The following is an 18,496-nucleotide window of genomic DNA, read 5'->3' as shown; positions in this document are numbered from 1 at the left end:
CCCCAATTGTCATTTGGGGCAGACATTCTTCAGTGTCCTGATGAATAAGACTTGCTTCATAGGTCAGGCCAGCTGCTAGGGGCAGTGTGTCACTGGGTCAACTGTCCGTGCTCCACCTCCCGCCAACGCTCAGCTCAGCAGGAGGTTATCCTGGGCCAGTGGTGGAGTGAAGCCAGCCCCCTCTCCCTCCACACTCTACGTGCTGCTCCTGCAGGGAGCATATTAGACAATGCTGTCCTAGAACCATATCACTTTTGTTCCATGCTGAAACGTATTCCCAGACAATCTTATCCTCTCTGCTTTTTATTAAAGGTAAATATAGAAAGCTGTCAGTGGAAGTATGTCTTGCATTTCATCACGACCCAAGATACTATCTACTGCTATGTTCCCTGCAGAAAGTTTCTGAGGATACATTTCTCCAAGCAGTTTAGTGCTAGAAAAAAAAAAAAAAAGGTTGCTTTCCTTAATAATCTAGCCTGCTTTGTTGAACTGCTGAGTGGGAGAGTTTTGTATAATTTGGCTTTTCGTGGGCAGCCGAGAGGCTCAGCATTGGGGTCCTGTCTCAGTAATCACTCTCTGCTTACGCCTCCCATGGCATCTATACGCCCCGTATCAGCCCTTGGCACCTGGTGTACCGGAACTCTTCATGCCCCTCCTTTTACTATCAATGGTTCCCAACCTTTTTCTAAGTAGGCAAGGTGTAAATGATAATTTCACAGAACTATCATTACAAGGAGGGGCCTCCCTGGTAGCTCAGCGGTAAAGAATCTGCCCGCAATGCAAGAGATGCAGGTTTGATCCTTGGGTCAGGAAGATGCCGTGGAGAAGAAAATGGCAACCCACTCCAGTATTCTTGTCTGGGAAATCCCATGGACAGAAGAGCCTGGCAGGCTATAGTCCATGCGGTCTCAAAAGAGTGGGTCATGACTTAGAGACTGAACAACAATATCACAAAGTCTGTTAGTGTTTATTTCAAAGGCAGGCCTGAAGGTCAATTATCTCACGCTGTTATGTAAGATTCTTGTCATTCCCTGCTCCCCGCCCCACCCGCCCCATGATTTGGGGGTAAGGATTTCATTTGAAAAGTGGGCCATAATCATATTTTTACATTATCAGTTTGGACAAAAGAGGAAAAAAAAAAAAACTATGGAGACTGGAAATGCCCTCTGGGGTTAAGTGAGCACTTTGGGAAAAGCTTTCAATACAATGCTTGAAGCTTCAGTATCTAGCAGGATCTAGTAAATGCTCCCTTAGGAATGATGCTTATAGAGCATAATATGATGATTCCCCAGGTAGAACTTGTTTTTATTTAAGTAACCCCACCCACTTCCACAAAGGATTGAAGTTACTACCAAGCTGAGTCAATAGCTTCCTCTTCTGTCCTCCCACATCAGCTCACACATTCCTCTGTTGGAGCACTTATTACACCACTCTGTAGTTATTTATTTACATGACTGCTCCTCTCACTAGCTGGTAAGCCCCCAGTAGATAGTAAACTCCTTAAGTACACTCCATAAGAAATTATGTCTATTCATGTTTCTGTCTCCCTCCCAATCCCCTTATTGCAAAAGTACCAAGAACCTGAAATAGTACCTGGCACATAGGAAACCTAAAGTAAATTCTCACTGAATGCATGATGTATTATTATTCTCGGGTCTTTCTGCTCCTTACATTGCAAGAATGCTGACCATACCTCTCTATGGCCAGTGAGGCGTCAGAACGAATCTAGGAGACCGCTTCCTCAACAAAAATAGCATTTTGCATCTAACTTCAATTGCACACCAATACAGATAGACATGCAGCATTTCTCTGGTCAAAGTTTGGGTCTGGTCAAAGGGACCCTCAGACAAACTGCCTGATATTTACATTAGAGTTTGTGGTTTCAGCATTTTAACATACAATCATCTGTTTCATTCTCTCATCTCTGTGATATGTCTAAAATGGTGCCCTATACAAACACACAAACACAAACACACATACTCTCTCACACATGCACTCTCTAACATGTTTCCTGTGTTACTCCTTTCACAACCAAAATTCTTCATCAGAGTTTATTCCTTTCTTCACTTGTCAGGTCACTGCTCTCTGCAGGACCCAGAACCACCTCTGGCCCCAACTGGCCCATTTAATGTGACACATGATGTGAGGCGCTCATGAAACCCTGGATAATTGTGTTTGGTGTGAGGTTTCCAGGATGTAAGGACTTGGGGTGGGAGGGAACACCAGAGGAGTCTGATGCCCACAGTCTGATGTTCAAGGTCAAACCTGAAACAAGCACTCCAGGTTCTTCACTAGAAGAAATGTTGAGAATCCACGTGGCTGGGCATCCATAAGGATGCTACGTCCCCAGGTCCCATGTTTTCTTAGGGTTGATTCTCTCAGTCTCTCACAGGAAGGGCTCTGTCGGTGTTCTGCTTCACTGGCACTTTGTCACTCTGGTCCCCATCTCTCTGAATCTCCAAACAGCCTGCGACTCTCCAATCAAACCTGTATTTGATTTTTTTTTTCTTCTTTCATGACTGCACTTGATCCTTGACCACTGTGCCTGTCAGCCCATGCAGGGGGTGCCACAGTGGGTGCTGAGTCACACCTAGAGCACCCCAGATGTGCTTACTGGATGCTCAGTTATGCGGAGACGCTCGACAGCACCGCACACCTGTGCCTCTTCATCCTGGTGCCAGGCCCACGCCCTCTCTGCTCCCGGAGAGAAATCGCTGGCAGGCCCATCCCTGTGCTGTGAAACATGCCCATCTGTCTTTTTTGAACTGTTTCTAAATGGATGGTGGTGGACAAGTTGTTCATTCTGTGTCTTCCTTCCCCCCTTAACAACCTGAACAAGGGTGGAGGGAAGCAATGTGGGCATGGCAGCTGGTGCAGAACTGGGTCCACAGCCTGGCTCACCGGCCCCTGTGCCAGTGTGAGCACTGCTGGGGAGGGTCTGTGTTACCCCATTAAGGCTACTCCAGCACCCAGCCCAGTGCTCCCCGTAAGAGGTGCTTGAACAGAAGGAAAATCATTCCATACCTACCACCCTCCCCAAACTGTGAGATACAGGCTTGCTGGGAACCACTGAAGACACGCTCCCCAGACACGGGTCTCTTCAGGGCTGACTCTCCCAGTCTCACGGGAGCAGCTCTACTCCCATCCAGCTCCCCCATCAGTGCTCCTGGCTTGTGAAACAGGAAGCTTCCAAGGGAGATATGGAGGAGGCAGTACCCTTTCTTCTCCCTTCTCGGTGCTTGCCAGGGTAACCTTGCTTACCCTGTTCCGAGTGGTGTGTCAGCACTGGGAATGGTGCCCACCCACCCAGGGAAGCAGAAGCAAGGGACCTTGCTGGGCTCACAACAGTCCCACCCATGACTCTTCTGAGTGCCTCAGATCTAAAACTGCTCAGTTCCAAACATGCAGCCTGCTGGTCCCTAGCCCCTGAGAGCCACTCAGGCCCCCCACTTGCCACAGGTGACACTCTCCCAGTGCCGCTCTCAGATTATCCCAGGCACTGATCATAGTTTCCATTTCTCATGTGTCATTCATTCTGGAGGACCTGGCACATCACTTGACACTATTCACCACTATGAAGGGCCCCTCCCGCACAGGGTGAGGGTTGCTGAATATTACAGCCAACTTCTGTCAAAACAGCTGCATGGCAAACACAGGGGGCACATGAGGTCCATCATTTAACTTGAATTACATTTATTCGTATTTGTTCTTGACCCTAAACATCAAACATCATCCAATCTTTCATTACCCCTGGAATATTTCCTAATTTCAAAGGAACAAAGAAATAAATTTCTTTTAGGTCACGGGTTTAGGCTCAGAGCCAGGCTGTGGAGCCAGTTCCAATCACTCCGGTCTTCCAAGATAACCTCTCATTCTGTCCCTGTCCCTCCAAGATGAGTCAATTTGCTCTGGCCATTCCCAGGGGAAGGCTAGACCTTGCTTTAATGACCATGACTTCAGCTGGGGCAACAGAACTCTAGGTCACTGCAAAATGGCCCAGCCCGAGCTCCTCCTTCCCCCCACCCCCGTCCCTCGCCTAGTGCCCATGACTAGGGCTTTTTGTGTGATTTGGGAATTGGCACCCTCTCCCTTTCCTGCCAATAATGGTGGCTGTTGTTTCTGAGCAAATGGAACAAATGACCAACGTGAACTCCATGCAATCTATGAACGGAAAAGATCTGCAGGGAGATGAGGGCAGCCACGGGCGGGGTGGGACTTGGGGAGGCAGATGAGGGGCGGGGGAGGGAGATGCAAGAACCCCTGTGCCACCGCCCGGGCGCTCCTTCAGCCCCACTGCAAACGTGAGCGCTGGGTGTTGCCAGACTCTGTGGATGAGCGACAGAGGCGAGCAGCTCAAATCCTGAATTGGACAGTGAGATGGCCCCGGGGCTGCTCTTTAGGGAAACTCTAGAGGACAGGGCGTGTTCTTGACCTAGACTCTAACCTGGAAGGGCCTTTCTGAGCATCCTGTGGACTGGTTACTGTCCCCGGGGCGGGGTTGGGCGGGTGGGGGGACCACACGACAAGACACGACATAGACGAGGTCACCGGGGCTACCCAGCCAGGACTCCCACCAGGTAAGACTGAGCCTCGGTCCCTGGGTCTGGGAGAGGAGGCACCAGGTTCCTGAACTGCCCCCTGCTGGTCCTCAGCCTGGCTTATTTGATGAAGCAAACACCAGCTGAGAGTTCTCTGGCCCTGGAGGCTGGGTCAGCTAGGAGAGGGGCGAGGAAGGGGCTGCGGGCTCCTTCATGTCAGTCATCCCCCAGCGGATGACAAGGAAGGAGGTCCCTGCAAAGATCCAACGATCCCTTGCGCCGAGGCCGCGGGACCCGTCCTCAAAGGCAGCTGAGCTCAGCCGTGGGCCTGAGAACTGGAGGGAGGCAGGAACACGGAGGTGAAGCTCATGGAGTCTTTGGTGTGTGTGTGGGGGGCGGGGGGGGGTTAGTGTCAGGGTGGGAGGGTGGGATTCGTGCCCCGGGCACCGCCGGGAGTCACAGTACCATCCGCTCAGCTCCTTGGCTCTGACGCGGTGAGGAGGGGTGGGGCTGTGGGGCTGATTCATTCGCCACACAATCTGAGGATGCTGGTGGTTCACCGGGCCGCAAGGGCTCCTCCGGAACTCTGAGAGAACTGGGCGCCGGAGCGGTGTTCCCCGCAGACCGCGGGCGTGAGCTAGTCCGGTCCGCGTAGCCTGGCCCAGAGAGCGGCGCCCCCGTCAGGATCAGGTCCAGCCGGGGTGCTCATGCTCTGCGGGCGGCCCCAAGAATCCTGGAACTGCAGTTTCCGCGATGCCCGCGGTCTGCAGTCACCGGGATGGGTGACTGATTTGCAGGCTTTCCCCCGCTCCCATCACCAGAGCCGGGGATCCTCCCACAATCCTCTTGTAAAAGGACTCTGCCTGTCAGGACCGCGCCCTTGGCACCTGCCTGGCCACACTGCCCGCCCTCGCCTTCCACGGCCCTGCGCACTTCACCCGCGGTCCAGTGGCCTAAGCAGGAAGCTGCTCTCAGGGCCTCTGAGAAAGGAGAGCAAGGAGGAGGGCCAAGAGGAAGTCACAAAGATCAGCGTAAAAATAACTCTCCTCTCCATGTCAGACGTGCACACGGAGCCAAGTTCTGACAGCGGTGGATCAAGGCGGTGTCTGAGAGGCCCAAAGTGAATCAGCAGACACCCATCTGGGAGCACACTCTGTGTCCTTATCAGCCTTAGCAAGCCCCTGCCAAAACCCTGTCTTCTCAGAAACTTCCGCCCAACCCGCAGCTGCTTCCTCCCCTGTATTTAAACAACCAGGTCAGTGAACTGGTGAGAGTGTTGCTGCCCGCTGCAGGAAAAACAGTTTCCCATGGAGCACGTAGGGCACAGGATGACCCTGAGGCCTTGTGGCCTGTGCTGGGCTCCTCCCCAGCTTCTGCTGGGTGAGTGGGGCCCAGAGTTCCGGAGAAGGCCTCCAGCCCCATGGTCCCGGTAGTGAGGCAGGAGTCCAGGGGGGACGGTGTGCCCAGATGGTTTGCTGGGTGTGAGCAGTGTGTGATACCTTCCAACACTGAATGGGGTGAAGGGGACCCCCAGGAAAGCCAGAGATCCATGAAACACCTATGTCACAGCCCCAGCCCTGAGCACCAGGGGATGCAACCCTTTAACTAGTCTTTGGATATAGTCAAGCCTCTTGGATATTTGGGCGGGGGGGGGGGGGCTTCCCAGGTGGCGCTAGTGGTAAAGAACCTGCCTGCCAATGCAGGATATGTAAGAGATCTGACACGGGTTCAAGCCCAGGGTCAGGAAGATCCTCTGGAGAAGGGAATGGCAATCCACTCCAGTATTCTTGCCTGGAGAACCCCATGGACAGAGGAGCCTGGCGGGCTACAGTCTATGGGGTCGCAGAGTCAGACATTTCTGAAGTGACTTAGCATGCATGCATTCTTCTTGGCTATTTTTAGCTGCCATTTCCACCCTTATCTAAACAGAGCTGTTTGTTTAGAGGAAGACCACATCTTTACCAGGGACCTTTTCCTGGTTCTGCTGGCTCCCTGGGCCCAGGCTATTGTGGTCTCATCACACTAGACACACACACACACACACACACACACACATACAGTACTAGCCTCATGAAACATTTAGTGAAAGGAGGAACATTTTAGGAATCCTCTAGAAAATATCCTGACATGGCAAAAAGTACTAATGCTGAGTAATGGTCTACATCTCTCTTAGGATGCCCGGCCTTGGCCATTACCAAGAAATGTTCTCCATGAGCGGCTTGATGCTGCTCAGCAAGGCAAGGAGACTTTCCTGGACTTACTAGTTGTCACTGGACAAGAGCAGGAGCGCTCCTGTCGCTTGCATCCTGCTCCCCTTCACTTGTCCTCACGTACCACAGGCTGTGTGTCCCAGCTGGCACTAGCGATAGAGACTTGCCTTTACATTGTTCTTTCCATCTTTAAACACAGAACACGCCAACTAACTGAATAGAAAGTAGGATACTTTATATCCTGGAATCTGCCCTGAGGTGAGCATTTCTAAATTTCAACCCCTCAAAGCACAGGCTAGAGTCCTAACTGGGACTTTCTTGGTGGCCCAGTGGTAAAGAGTCTGCCTGAAATGCAGGAGACCTGGGTTCAGTCCTCGGGTCAGGAAGATCCCCTGGAGAAGGGAATGGCAACCCACTCCAGTATTCTTGCCTGGAAGAATACTGTCCCGTGGACAGAGGAGCCTGGTAGGCAGCAGTCCATGGGAGTCACAAAAGAGTTGGACATGACTGAGCTTCTAATCAGAGTCCTACCTGAATTCAGAACCCCAGCTCCACTGCTTAGGACTGTGTGGGTTTCAGCAAGTTGCTTTGTTTGGAGCATCTTTCCATATGTGTAAAATAAGACTGAAATTGGCTAATGAAAGCCATATCAAAGGTTGTCAAGGGGATTCAATGAGATGATATTTATAAACACCAGGCAACTTGCCCAGCAACTCATACTGGGTCCTTCAAGGATTGATGAACTTTATGTTGCTGTGCAAATTGTCCATTTCTGTTTGGTTTGTGTTCCCCTTCATGGTTCATATAAAAAAGTTCAGAGCTTCTGATTAAAATCAGTGCCCCCCTCAGCACTGTCTCCATAACTACTCCCCTTGTAATAACAGAAAATATCAGTTGAGCAGTTGCTAAACTATGTGAATATGTCCTTTGTGTGTCTTAACACATCTCTGTGAGGCAAGTATCATTGTTGTCCTCATTTTATAGATAAGTAGACTAAGGCTAAATGGCTTGACCAAGAATATACAGGTAGCAAATGGTTAAGCCAGAATTTGGATTCAGTCAGGCTCCAGAGTCACTACTTGAAACCTCTTTGCTACCCCTGCATTAACTATTGAGTGCTCTGCAGGTAGCTCTACTGGGGACTTTTCCAGAACCTAAGACAGACTTGCACAGTCCTTTCTTCCCCAGAATCTGGTTTTCAGTTAGCCACACCGAACTGATCTTTGGGTGATGATAGTACCATTGATCTAGCACCTTCATATTTTATGCCAGATACTTGTATACATTATCTCTCAACTAGGATTTCCAGGCCTCAGCTCTATTGACTTAATTCTTTGCTGTGAGAAGCAGTCTGTGCATTGTAGAATGTCTAGCCACATTCATGGCCTCTACCTGCTAAATGCCAATAACACCTCCTCCCCCAAGATGATCAAAGATGTATCTAGATGTTACAAAATGTTCCCTGGGCAGGGTGGGGGGTGGGGGTGCAAAATCACTCCCAATTGAGAACTACTGCACTAAATGAGAAGTCGGACATTCAGAGGTTAAGCAGTTTTCCCAAAGTCATAAGGCTGGCGGGCAGCAGAGATAGAATCTGAACCAAAGTTTGCCTACACCCAAACCAGGTGTTTGCCAGTCTGTCATGCTCTCTCAATAAAGAAGGCAGAACAACAGAGAACTGATGCGTTCAAATGCTGGAAAAGATTCCTGAAAATCCCTTGGACAGCGAAGAGATCAAACCAGTCAGTCTTATGGAAGATCAACCCTGAATATTCACTGGAAGGAATGATGTTGAAGCTGAAGCTCCAATATTTTGGTCATCTGATGCTAACAGCTGACTCATTGGGAAAGTCCCTGATGCTGGGAAAGATTGAAGGCAGAAGGATAAGAGGGTGTCAGAGGATGAGATGGCTGGACGGCATCACCGATGCAATAAACGTGAATTTGGGCAAACTCCAGGAGATGGTGAGGGACAGGGAGGCCTGGCTTGCTGCAGTGTATGAGGTCACAAAGAGTCGGATACGACTGGGCAACTCAACAACAGCAGCAGTAACATGCTCTCTCCTAGTTCTATATAAAGTTAAAGTTAACGTGTTGGTCATTCGGTCGTATCCCACTCTTGACCACCTCATGGACTGTAGACCGCCAGGCTCCTCTGTCCATGGAATTTTTCAGACAAGAATACTAGAATGGGTAGTCATTCTCTTCTCCAGAGGATCTTCCCAACCTAGGGATTGAACCCAGGTCTCCTGCATTGCAATTAGATTCTTTACCATCTGGGCCACCAGGGAAGCCCCAGGTCTATATAAGGAAGGTGTGAACTCAATACTGAAATCTATTGGCCCAGAGGCAATAGCATCAATAAACTGGTTCCCCACCCCCTAAGACTGTTCAAATGCTGAACTTACAACTTTTGGCTGCTGCTTATCGGAGCAAAATCTAGATCTTAGACTTTGGGAGTTAAATCAACTGAAATTTAGGCCACTCTGCCAAGGCTGGGGATTTAAGCTCTTCTTTACAATCCCGTCTCCCCTACATGTGCCAAGAGCTTAGCTTGGACATCCACCACATTGGTTCTTCTGGAACTGTGGGAAGGCTGCAGTCTTTGGAAAACCATGGCAGGTCTTCCAGCAGCTTGTCCACAGCCACTTTCTAGAAAAATGCTGAGGCCAGAATCCCAACCCAAACGTCTGCCTGAGTTCTATCTCCTTTGGCTCTGAGTTCATTGATTAAAACCTTCATGGGCATACTGTCATACTGAGTGAAGTAAGTCAGACAAAGAAAGACAAGCATCATATGGTATCGCTTATATGTGGAATCTATAAAATATGGTACAAATGAACTTATTTACAAAACAGAAATAGAATCATAGATGTAGAAAACAAATTTATGGTTATCAGGGGAAAAGGGGGAGGAGGAATAATTTGGGGGTTTGGGATTGACATATACACACTACTATATATGAAAAAGATAACTAATAAGGACCTACTGTATAGCACAGAGAACGCTACTCAATACTGTGTAAGGTCAATATGGGGGGAAATTTTAATAAAAAGAATAAAACTTAACTGTATAAGTAGAACTTAATGTATAACTTAACAGTACACCTGAAACTAACACACCACTGTAAATCCACTATACTCCAATAAAAATTTAAAAAATAAAATAAAATCTTCATGAACATTAAATGGACTGAATTTGCACATTATACCAATTCCTGTGACACAGAATGATGCCTAATTGAACAGAGACTGCCAGGCACATGAAGATAAAGTTGCACATGGAAACATCCTTCATAGCAGAACTTCAAGCCTAGATTTCTTTCATCATTTGTCATTCTTTGCCTCCCTCCCCTGGTTTTTTCTCTTCTTTGCTGAACCCTGTCGTGCACAGATAGGTATCACTGTTAACATGCTGGATGTTAGAAAACAAAGAACCACTTTTTATATGGCTTTCTGTATGCAAAAATTACTACTAAAAGTAAATTCTGCTGAAAACTAAGTCATCACAAAGTTCACTGCCGGAGCCCGCTTGCTTACTTTGATGAGGGAAATGATAACAGCAGCTGCAACCTACGTTCATAAAGTCCAAAAGCCCTGGCAGCCACAGTAACTGTGTGGTCGGTAGCTGCCGTCTCACGTTTCCTCAAAAGCCCCCTATAGTGTTCCTCTCGCCTGGAGTCATCACAGAAGAATTTTCATTATGAGATCATAAGATCAGCAGTTGCCAGAACAAGACAGTGGGCAGATAGTGGCAAAGAGATGAGAGTAAGTCTGTTTCCAATACAAGAATTGGAAAGACTAGGACTTTTACTTTAAAAAGTTTTAGTTTCTCAACCATGTTAACAGAAGGGGAGACGAAAGTCAGTGGTAAAGACATAGAAATGGACTCAGAGGAACTTGTCAGTGTAAGAGACTGTTTTGGACTCACGCCATCCATTTTTCAAACATATTTTAAAGCAGTGTTTTTCAAACTGCAGATCCCAATCCTCTGTAGAAGTAGGAAATCAGCTTACAGTTGATCTGATCAGAGTATATTTTCAATTAAATGGAATGGAATGAAATGTGTGTATCAGATTACACTGCACATAGCAAGAGTAATTTTGTTTCAGTTATGCTCCAGTGTGCAGTGGATAGTAATCGAAAATGAATTCCTTTGGTTTTATACCCTTACTGAAAGAGAATTAACATGCTAAAACTTTACATACATAATGTACAAAATTTGATAAATCTTTACATATGTGAAACCATCACCATAATCAAGATAGCATATCCATTGCTCCCAAAAGTTTTCTTAATGCCCCTTGATAATCCCTCCTTCACTCATTAACTACTGATCTGCTCTTTGTTACTATAGTTTGCACTTTGTAGAAAATTATATAAATGGGGTCATACAGTAAGTATGCACTCCTTTTCATTGACTTTTTTACATAATTATTTTGAGATTTATCAATGTTCTTATGAGAATCAATGGTTCATTCATTGTCATTGCTGTGTAGGATGCTGCTATATTGATGGACATCTAGATTGTTCCCAGTTTGGGACTGTTACAAATAAAAGTGCCATAAACATCCACACACACGTTTTTATGTGGACACATATCTTCTTGGATAAAAATATGATTATGGAATAAATGAATCATACAGTAGATGTATATTTAGCTTCCTTAGAAATTTCCAAAGCATTTTATTTTATTTTTTACCATTTTACACTCCCATCAGTAATGAATGCCAGTAATTTTTGCCAGGGCTTGGAATGGCCAGTTGATTTAATTTGGCCATTCTAGTGGTTACACAGTAGTATATCATTGTTTTAATTTGTCTATCCCTAATGACCAATGGGAGAAGGCAATGGCACCCCACTCCAGTACTCTTGCCTGGAAAATCCCATGGACGGAGGAGCCTGGTAGGCTGTAGTTTATGGGGTCGAGAAGAGTTGGACACGACTGAGCGACTTCACTTTCACTTTTCACTTTCCTTCATTGGAGAAGGGAATGGCAACCCACTCCAGTGTTCTTGCCTGGAGAATCCCAGGGACGGCGGAGCCTGGTGGGCTGCCGTCTATGGAGTCGCACAGAGTCAAACATGACTGAAGCGACTTAGCAGCAGCAACAGCAATGACTAATGAGGACTTCCCTGGTGGCTCAACTGATAAAGAGTTTGTCAGAAATGCAGGAGACCTGGGCTCAATCCCTGAGTCAGGAAGATCCCCTGGAGAAGGGAATGGCACCCCACTCCAGTACTCTTGCCTGGAAAATCCCATGGATGAAGGAGCCTGGTAGTCTATAGTCCATTGGGTCACAGAGTCCGACACGACTAAGAGACTGCACTTCACTTCACTTCACCTCTCATATAAGTTAAACTAAGGTACTGGTATTCTTGCCTGGAGAATCCCCATGAGGAGCATGGCAGGTTACATGGGGTCGAAAACAGTCAGACACAACTGAGCGACTCAGCACACAATGACCAATGAGATTGAGCACCTTTTCATATACTTGTTTGACATTTGTCTATTTTTTTTCAGTGAAGTGACTGTTAAATCTTTTGCCTATTTTTAATTAGATTTCTAATCTTCTTATAGAGTTGTTAGAGTTCTTTATTTTAATTACAAATCCTTTGTCAGATATATATTCTGTATATATTTTCTCCAGTCTTTAGCTAACCCTTTTATTTAAAAAAAAAAAAAAAAGGAGTGTCTTTGGAAGAACAAAAGATTTAATTTTGATTATTTATTTTTGCTTTTATACCCAGTTTCCTTATTTTTGGTAGGGTCTTTTGTGCTTTTTGCATCATATTTAAGAAATCTTTGCCAAGTCCAAGGCTACCTCTGTGTTTTCTCCTGCAAATTTTATAGTTTTAGCCTCATAATCAAGTCTATGATCCATTTCAGGTTGGTTTTCGTATAAGATGTTAAGTAAGGGTTGAGGGTCATTTACAGCATTTGTTATTGTTGTTTAGTTGCTAAATCATGTCCAATTCTTTTGTGACCCCATGGACCCTAGTAGCCCGCCAGGCTCCTCTGTCCATGGGATATCCCAGGCAAGAATTACTGGAGTGGATTGCCATTCCCTTCTTCAGGGGATCTTCCCCACTTAGGGATCAAATCTGTGCCTCCTTCATTGGAAGGTAGGTTCTTCACTGTCTGAACCACCAGGGAAGCCCCATTTGTTGCATATGGCGATCCAACTGTTCCAGCACATTTTGCTGAAAAGATGGTCCTTTCCCCATTCAGTTGTCTTGGCATCTTTCTTAAAAATCAATTGACCCTTATGTGTGGATCTACTTCTGGACTCTATATTCAGTTCCATCAATCTACTTATCTATTTTTATACCAATATGATATCATCTTAATTGTTGTGTTTTATAGTCAATCTTGAAATTAAGTAGTGTTAGTACTCCAACTTTGTTCTTCTCTTTCAAAGTTGTTTTGAGTAGTCTAGGTCTTTTGGATTCTTATACACATTTTAAAATTAGTTTTTCAATTTCTTCAAAAAAGTCTCTGGGAACTTGATTGAGATTGTGTTAAACTTGAGAGGTCAGTTTGGGAGAGAGAACTGCCATCTCAACAACACAAAACCTTAAAATACAGTATCTGAAGACGCTGTATCCATTTTATTAGGCCTTCTTTAATTTCTTTCAGCAATGATCTGGCTTTCAGTATTCAGATTTTGCATATTTTTTGTTAGTTTTATCCTTAAGTATTGTTCGTTGCTATTACTGTTACAAATGGTATTGTTTTTAAATTCAATTTTCTAATTGTTCATTACCAGAGTAAATAAGTACAATTAATTTTTGCATATTGAACTTACATAAGATTTTCTACATAGACAATCATGTCATCTGCAAATAAAGACAATTAACTCATTTTCCAAACAGAATATCATTATTTCTTTCCTTGCCTTATTCTGCTGGCTAGGACCTCCTTTACAATGTTGGATAGAAATAGTGGCAGTGGCCATTTTGCCTTTTTTCTGATCTTAAGAGAAAGACTTTAGCCTTCCAATGTGATATTTGTTGTAGGTTTCTCATTGGTGCCTAATCAGATTGTGGACGTTCCCTTCTGTTCCTATTTTACTAAGAATTTATGTCAGTGATATTAGACTTTTGTCAAATATTTTTTATGCATCTGTTGACATAATATGATTTCTTTTTATTTCTTAGTCTGTTAATATAGGAATTAAAGATTTGGTTTTGAATTATAGATTAGGCTCTAGGATAAATCCCACTGTACATCATATATGTTGTCCTTTTCAAGTCTTGTTAGATTCAATTTACTAAGATTTTAAGAATTTTTGCATTAATTTCATGAAGTGTATCAGTATATAGTTTTCTTATAGGATAAATCTGATTTCAGTATCAAAACAGCACCAGTTTCATAGGCTCATTTGGGAAGTATTCTCTTCATTTTGCTGAAAGAGCTTTGGTTAAATTGATGATATTTCATCCTTAAATATTTGATAAGATTTGCTCATGAAGTCATCTGGCCCCAGAGTTTTCTTTATAGGAAGCTTGTTTAACTAGAATTTAAATTTATTTAGCTTTGTCTTTCAAAAATTTTGAACAATTTTACTTAAATTGTTGAATTTATCAGTAAGGTTGTAAATAATCTTCACAGATCAAACCAGTCAATCCTAAAGGAATTCAACCCTGGATATTCATTGGAAAGACTGATGCTGAAGCTGACGCTCCAATACTTTGGCCACCTGATGCAAAGAACCAGCTCATTGGAGAAGACTCTGATGCTGGGAAAAACTGAAGGCAAAAGAAGGGGTCGGCAGAGGAAGAGATGGTTAGATAGCATCAGGGACTCAGTGGACATGAATTAGAGCAACTACAAGAGATAGTGAAGGTCAGGGAAACCTGGCGTGCTGCAGTCCATGGAGTTGCAAAGAGTTGGATACAACTTAGCAGCTGAGCAACAATAACAAATACTTTTAATGTGTGTGGGACCTGTGGTGATAAGTCCCCACTTTGGTAATTTTGTTTCTCTTTTTTTCTTGATTTGTCAAACTAGAGGTTTGTCAATTTTGTTGATATGTTTAAAGAGTCAGCTTTTGTTTGGTTATTTCTATTATTTTTGTTTTCTCTTTCATTGTTTTCTGCTGTTATCTTTATTATTTTCTTTCTTCTGCTCGCTTTGGGTTTAATTTACTCATCTTTTTCTAGTTTCTTAAGGTCTCATTGATTTTAGACCTTTCTTATTTTGTAATAGAGATGTTTAGTTCTATAAATTTCTTTTTAAACACTGCTTTAGCCGTGTCTACAAATTTTGATATTATATTTTTATTGTTCATTTCAATATACCTTTTAATTTGCCTTTTGATTTCTTCTGTGACTTATAAATTATTTAGAAGTGTGTTAACATCTAAATGTTTGGGAATTTTCCTAATATCTTTCTATTTTTTATTTCTAACTTAATTCCATGTGGTCAGGAAAAAGTTTGTAGGATTTAAGCCCTTTTCAGTTTTTTCAGGATTTGTTTTATGTTTTTGTGGTAAATGTTCTATGTGTACTTGGAAAGAGTATATATTCTACTGTTGTTGCATGGATAGTTCTATAAATGCCAATTAGGCCTAGTTAATTAATGGTTGTTTTCAGCTTTTCTGTATACTTGCTGACTTTCTATTTGTTCTAAAAATTATTGAGTGAAGAGTGTTAAAATTCCAGCTATAATTATGGATTTGTCTGTTTCCTCTCGCAGTTCTATCAGTTTTGTTTCAAGCATTTTAAAGCTCTATTATTAACTGCATAAATGTTTAGGATTACTGTGTCCTCTTGATGAATTGACCCTTTTATCGCTATGAAATAACTCTCTTTATCCCTAGTTATATTCTTTGCTCTGAAATCTACTTTGCTTGATATTAGTAGAATCTATCCAGATTTCCTTTGATTAGTGTTTCCATGTTGTATTATTTTCCATCTTATTAATTTTATTCTATTTTTATCTATATATTTAAAGTGGATTTCTCTGGAGGCACTATGTGGTTCATTCTTGCTTTTGTATATAAACTGATAATCTGTGCCTTTTAGTTAACATTTAATGTAATTATTGACATGGTTAGATTTAAATCTGCCATCTTGTTACATGTTTCCTATTTGTTCCATTGTTCTTAGTTCCTTGTTTCCTCTTTCTGTGTCTTCTTTTGGACTATTTTTTAAGAAGAGTTTTTAAAAATGAACTGCTTCTTAGAGCAGTATTGTGTTCATAGAAAGGATGAAGTACAAAGTTCACAAATATCCCCTGCCCCACAGTACACACAGCCTCCACCACTATCAACAACCACAGTGTGGGGCTTTTTTGTTATAATTTGTTACAATTGAAGAACCTACATTGACACACAATTATCACCAAAAGTTCATACTTTACTTTTCCCTCTTGGTGTTGTACATTCAGTGGGTTTTAACAAATGTATAACAACATATATCTACTATTATAATATTATACAAAAGAGTTTCACTGCTCTAAAAATCCTTACTGTTCCATCTATTAATCCCACCTGCCAACCCCTGCCAACCACTGATCTTTGTACTGTCTCCACAGTTTTGCCTTTTCCAGAATGTGATGTAGTTAGAATTACGCAGTACGTGGTCTTTCCATGATTGGCTGTTTTCACTTAGTAATATGCCTTTTTTGTTCCTTCTTTTCATGGTTTGATAGCTCATTTATTTTTAGTGACAAGTAATATTCCATTGTGTGGATGTACCACAGTTTATTTGTCCAGTCACCTACTGAAAGTCATCTTGGTTGCTTCCATGTTTGGGCAATATGAATAATACTGTCATAAAAATCCATATGCAGGTTTTTGCATAGACATGTTTTCCAACTCATCTGGGTAAACACCAAGGAGCACAATAGCTGGATCACATGATAAAAGTATGTTTCATTTTACAAGAAACTGCCAAACTGTCTTTCAGAGACAGTACAGTTTTACATCCCCACCAAGCACCAGCATTTGGTGCTGTCAGGGTTTTAGGTTTTGGCCATTTTACTACACGTGTAGTAGTACTTCATTGTTTTAATTTGCATTTCCTCAATGATGTATGACATAGAGCATATTTTCATATACATATTTGAAGATCTGCATATTTTCTTCAGTGAGTTGTCTCTTGCCCTTTTTTAATCTGATTTTTCATTTTCTTATTGCTGCATTTTAAGTTTTTTGTGTGTATTTTGATTAACAGTTAACCAGATAACGTCTTTTGCAAATAGTTTCTCCCAGATTCTGGTTTGTCTTCTCATTCTCTTGACAGTGTCTTCTGCAGAGCAGAATGTTTTCAGTTTAACAAGGCTTAGTTCACGGATTCTTTCTTTCTTAGCTGTGCCAAACTCATCGCCATACCCAAGGTCACCTAGATTTCCTCCTATGGTATCTTCCAGAAATTTCATAATTTTGCATTTTACATTTAGGTCTATGATCCACTTTGACTTAATTTTTGTGAAGGGCATATGGTCTGTGCTAGATATACTTTTTTTTTTTTTTTAGATATTTGAAATACAACTTTATTCTGATTCTAAACGAAAAGGAATGGGAATAACAGTAACAAACAAGATTCCACCTCTCAATATTGTCATGTGACTATAGCAGTCTTATATTTGAAACTCAAGGAGGAAACAACTATGTTCCAAAACACCTAAATATGCAGGTCCAAAAAATGAAGGTATTTTTTTTTTAAACTGCCACATTCACTCCAAAGCCCATCCATCTCCTTCAGCATCCGAAGATTAAGCACATGTTCTGCTTAGCTATACAATAAAGTGGCAAACACGCTGCACCACTGACATCACAGGACAGTTGCCTATAAAACTAGACTTCTGACGCTGGGCCCCAGCTTCACTTTCTCACAGGTCATCATCTTCATCCGGGAGAGCAGTTGTCTGAGCAACCTCTAAATCGTGCTCGTACTGTGCTGCCAAGGCTGGGTCCATAACCAACTCTGGCGAGGGAAGAGCAGGCATGGCGACAAACTCCAAGTTAGGGTCTCCAATCAATTTTCTAGCAAGCCAGAGGAAGGGCTTTTCAAAGTTGTAGTTACTTTTGGCAGAAATGTCATAGTACTGAAGATTCTTCTTTCGGTGGAAGACAATTGACTTTGCCTTAACCTTTCTGTCCTTAATATCCACTTTGTTGCCACACAACACAGTTGGGATGTTCTCACACACTCGTACCAGATCTCTATGCCAGTTAGGCACATTCTTTTAAGTAACTCTTGATGTTACATCAAACATTATAATGGCACACTGAGCTTGTATATAATAGCCATCTCTCAGTCCACAAAATTTCTCCTGACCAGCTGTATCCCATACATTGAACTTAATAGGTCCTCTCTTGGTATGGAACACAAGAGGATGGACCTCAACACCCAAGGTAGCTACATACTTCTTCTCAAATTCACCAGTCAGATGACGCTTCACGAATGTAGTTTTTCCAGTACCACCGTCACCAACCAAAACAAGTTTGAACTGAACTTGGGGTTCTCCTTGGGCAGCCATTGTGATGTTACTTCCAGAAGCATCTCCACGCCCGTCTGACTCTAGATATACTTTTTGCATGTGCATGTCCAGTTGTTCTAGAACCACTTGTTGAAATGATTGTCTTTTCTCCATCGTATTGCCTTTGCTCCTTTGTCAAAGATCAGTTGACTATATTTATGTAGGTCTTTTTCTTGGCTCTCTATCCCATTCCATTGATCTATTCATCTGTTCTTTTGCCAATACTGTGCTGTCTTAGTTACTATAACTATATAGTAAT

At 43.3% G+C, this 18,496-nt stretch overlaps 1 pseudogene; it reads right to left on the bottom strand.

Annotated features, from left to right (window-relative positions):
- Positions 1–17,469: 17,469 nt before the first annotated feature.
- Positions 17,470–18,237, bottom strand: LOC122427457 (annotated as a pseudogene).
- Between the last annotated feature and the right edge of the window lie 259 nt (positions 18,238–18,496).

This window comes from Cervus canadensis, chromosome 2, assembly GCF_019320065.1.
Source record: "Cervus canadensis isolate Bull #8, Minnesota chromosome 2, ASM1932006v1, whole genome shotgun sequence".
Lineage (NCBI taxonomy): Eukaryota > Metazoa > Chordata > Mammalia > Artiodactyla > Cervidae > Cervus > Cervus canadensis.
Note: the sequence above shows the minus strand (reverse complement) of the source record. Positions and strands in the feature narration are given on the sequence as shown.